The following is a 4920-nucleotide window of genomic DNA, read 5'->3' on the forward strand; positions in this document are numbered from 1 at the left end:
GTCGACGAGATCTAACGAGATTGTTTACTTCGGGTACACCATGCAACTGCATGACTGGAGAGAGTGATATACATAAAAATAGTGTTATTAATCTGTTAGTGGAGGGTTTCAACAATTGGAACAGCAGTGGGGTCGCGGGGGGTTCTTCGCATGGTGTTTGGCGCGTGTAATACTAAACCGTCATTGTACAAGCGTCGATGAGGGGGTGATCGTCTTACAGGTCTTTAAAGTTTAGTTTAGTTTATTCAAACCTTGAGAAATATCTCATTGGTATGGTACAGTTATATAATAATCAAGTACATGTAACACTTACAAGTCTTACACATTCAAGGACTTTAATATCATTGAGCCAACCGGATAATATCATTGAGCCAACCGGATCATCAGAAACAGAATAGCATAAATATAGTATATACAAACACCACACAGGAGAGTATACGTAAATAGAACAAAAGCTAAATTAACGTAGTTCCACACTCCTGTGACGTCATAAGATTTTCCAAAGTCAATAATTTAATGACTGGAACATAAATTTTGTTGGAGTCTTTTTCAATAGTTATTGTAAAAAATCTTGTTAGCCATAAAATATTTCAAAAGTCTTAGTTATATTTGAATAGTCAATAATGTGTTTCAAAATATTGAATCCAAGGACAATAACTCTGTTTTCATTAAATTATTTATCAAGTCCATTATGCAATAGATTTCCTATATTTTTCACAAACATTTTACCAAGGTGATAAGAAATTATTATCTGTGTCTTTTCATGTAATTACATAAAATTTTAATCCATCAGTGGTTTTGAATAGCTCAGCTGTATGGTGCCAGACTTAGGTTTTTTATTGGGGTATACATACTCTGGAAGCTATAGATTTGAAATTATTAAGGAAAGGTATGGATTTTTCTTCATAAATAACTATAACAGATGTACATCTACTAATATAAACAGAAAAAATGATATGTAAACCATGCTATAAGGAAGTTGTGTCCATATTAGTTTGTTTTTTAACATTTTGGAGAATAAGGCTAATTCAATAATTTTGCACTTATTATACTAAAACTTGATGAACATATTGAAAATGACATGTGTTTTAGTTATTGACATGTTTCCTGATAAATAAATGCAATTTAAATTATTATTTCTTTTTTCATTTTAAAATAACAACAGATAACTGTTTCCAATGAATTTCATAAAAATCTACATAGGGGTACATGACTTCAGTAGTGACTGTAATGAAAATTAATATGGAAATCCTTAACTAATTTGCCTTTTTTCATTACTCTGAATGTTAATCTATTGATTCCAAACAAAAAAATGCTACCTAAACCCCAAAAATTCAGGACTAAGGACCCACCTTAAGCAACACTTTTTAAGCACGCTAAATACAAGTATTTACCTAAATTAACTAAATCAATCAATTCTTTGACATTTTGAACACTTAGTAATTGAAGGTACTTGGCCTTTTATAATAATATCTTTTTATATATTTTGATCTCAGTTCATTATAGAATGTACATTGAAATATGAAATGCAATTGCAATTCACAAGCTACATTTTTCACAATACCTATTGTTTTTTGCAATGCCATAATGTCTTCCTTTTTCAATATTTAGATTATGAGATGAAGTTCTAAATTTAGTTAAATATTACAGAGTGCAGGTTGTTATAACTATAAGTGTATTGATTGATTGTTTAAAGTCCCGTCGAGAATTTTTAACTTATATTGAGACGTCACTATAAGTGTAATCTATGAGCTAGAAACAAGGTTGATATAAGCGTAAGCTATGCACAATACGTATTTAGGTATGTTCTCAACATTCTTCGTCATAAAAAAGTTCACTCGTGTATTCCAACTTATTTCAAGTTCAAGTCTACACCCAGTATTTCCTACAAATATACTTCTACTATTGCATCCAAACTTTTCAATTCTAAACAATTTAACTTTGCAGTGCCTAGATATAGACCATCTTATACTTAATCTACTCACGTGTTCTTGTACTTCATCTTCTTTCAACTATAGTCCATCTGGACATGTCATTACTGGTGATGTTGATATATAGTCCATCTGGACATGTCATTACTGGTGATGTTGATAGAGTTGAAAATGAGGACCTTAAATCATTTATTCTAGAAGGTCCTAAATACAGAGAACCTCGGTCTTTCAATTGGCGACAGAACTTCCATTTCTATTATGAATTCTGTCGAGGATTATGCCAGATGATGGACTAAATATGAAAAAGAAGAACTTGATACATTGTCAGAATGGATCAAAAGTATAAGAGGAATATTACAATCCCGCATTAGACATATGAAAACAAAAGTACGTACCATCTATCCTTCTGTGTTTAGTAAACCAGAAGTGATAAAAGAAGTAGATAGGTTACATGAGGAATATGTCTTGGTTTCAGCTGACAAAGCTTGTAACAACATTGTTCATGTCTTTGTTTGTAAGCCTAATATTACTTCCATTTTTGGTAATCGTACCTATACTCCAACTACCCTTTCAAAAGACTAAATTCTTCAAAACCATGCTTCAGTTGTAGACACAATTAAGATCCCAGTTAATGGGTCGGATGAATATGAGTTACTGTACCTATACTGGATTTCTAAACTTCATAAAAACCTTACAAAGATACATTGCTGGATTCACTAAATGTTCTACCAAGCCTCTATCTTTGCTCCTCACGAAATTATTATCAGCTATGAAGGACAAACTTCAAACGTACTGTGCGACTACATATGCCAGAAGTGGTGTAAATCAAATGTGGATTCTAAAAAAACTTTTAGTAAACTTGAAATAACAAAACCTTTCTCAAATCAACAACACCAAAACGTATGAATTTTCAACACTTTACACGACCATTCCTCACGACGAATTAAAAATTAGACTTTTTGACATCATAGACACTTGCTTCTTCAACGAAAATGAAAAACGCAAATATTCCTATCCAATGATCAGTCATCCAAAACATTAAATTGTTAAATGCCACTCTGATTCTACGCACAAGTACTCTGAAGTTGAAATTAAATATATGCTCATTGATAATATCTTCGTGGTCTTTGGTGATCAGGTCTTCCAACAATATGTTGGAATCCCCATGGACAGGACCTGTGCTCCTTTGTTAGCTGGCCTGTTTTTATATTCCTATGAAGCAGAATTTATTCAAAAACTAAAAAAAAAGACAAAATATCTTGCTGTGGCTTTCAATTCGACATTTAGATATATCGTCGATGTATCTAAATGTCGAATTGAAGGCCACAGCAAGAGATATTTTCTTCTCACGTATAAGTTTTTTTTAAATAAATTCTGATATTTAGATATATCGCCGATGTATTCCCGTGGGGGTCCGGGTTAGAATAGGTCCTCAGTACCCCCTAGCTTGTCGTAAGAGGAGGCTAAATGGGGCGGTCCTTCGGATGAGACCGCAAAAACCGAGGTCCTGTGTCACAACATATGTGGCACGATAAAGATCCCTCCCTGCTCAATGGCCATAAGCGCCGAGCATAGGCCTAAATTTTGTAGCCCTTCACCGGCAGTGGTGACGTTTCCATATGAGTGAAATATTCTACAGAGGGACGTAAAACAATATACAATCAACGATGTATTATCTATTAACAATAATAATTTTCATTCATATATAGATTCAATATATCTCAGTGAACTCGAAATAAAAGACACCACAGAGTCGTCCACTTCTGCTTCATACTTAAATATCTTATTGAAAATAGATATTAACGGCAAACTAACAACTCAACTTTATGACAAACGGGATGATTTCAACTTCTCCATCCTCAACTTCCCTTATTTATGTAGCAATATTCCATTATCACCTGCATATGGTGTTTGTAGCTCTCAACTGATTCGATACGCAAGAGCTTGTTCTGTGTATGGTCAGTTTTTAAATCGAAGCAGGCTACTGACAAACAAATTGATGGTACAGGGGTTTCAACAGTCTCGTTCAAAATCAGCATTTCGCAATTTCTATGGTCGTTATAACGATTTAGTTCGCCAAATTTGATACGACTTTTCATTGGGTCAAATGCTGTCTGACGTGTGATCAAGATATAGGGCTCACGGTGGGTGTGACCAGTCGACAGGGGATGCTTATTCCTCCTAGGTACCTGATCTCACTTCTGGTATATCCTGGGGTTCGTGTTTGCCCAACTCTTTATTTTGTATTGCTTATAGGAGTTATGAGATTGATCACTGTTCGTTATCTTTGCCTTTCATCATTACAGTTGGAAATAAAAACGGTTTATGCATTAAACATGATTTGTGCTTATAGGTAGATAACAATACTACGTACCTTCAGTGTACAGTCGTGTATATGATAAAGTGCATTGAAAGTATCTACCTCTACCAGTTACATCACCGATTCCCTGCTGTGCTCCGATTGTTTAATTTTTATTTATCTTAAAAGGAGTTGTTCAAGGTTTAAAAAAAAATAAAATTCTTCCATTTTTTATGATGAAAATCAAAACCATAACGTATGTAATTTTGACAACCAAAATTTGAACCTTCTGAATGCAAGGATAAGAGCAATATTTTAGCCTTAAAGTTGTATTACGTTATAGAGTCTTTTTTATGTATACAAACAAACCAGTGAAATTCAAAGCATCTTCATTTTGTACAGTCACAAATTTAACTTTTAAATGATACACTTTACCTAAAGTATATATACTTGACCATCTTCCCAAGTAAACGATTTTTGATCCGCACCGCTCCACATAATGTTTATGTGGAGCTGGGCGGATCAGAAACCCTTGACTTGGGAAGATGATACTTGAGACGTGACATGTATGATGAAATTGATATCCATTTATTTAAATAAAATGCACAGCAGCTTTTTCATTCATTGATCCCTAAATGACGAAATCCATCGAACAAAAATATGGGGTGATGAGTAACTGTAAAAAAAAAA

Source organism: Ostrea edulis, chromosome 6 (assembly GCF_947568905.1).
Source record: "Ostrea edulis chromosome 6, xbOstEdul1.1, whole genome shotgun sequence".
NCBI lineage: Eukaryota > Metazoa > Mollusca > Bivalvia > Ostreida > Ostreidae > Ostrea > Ostrea edulis.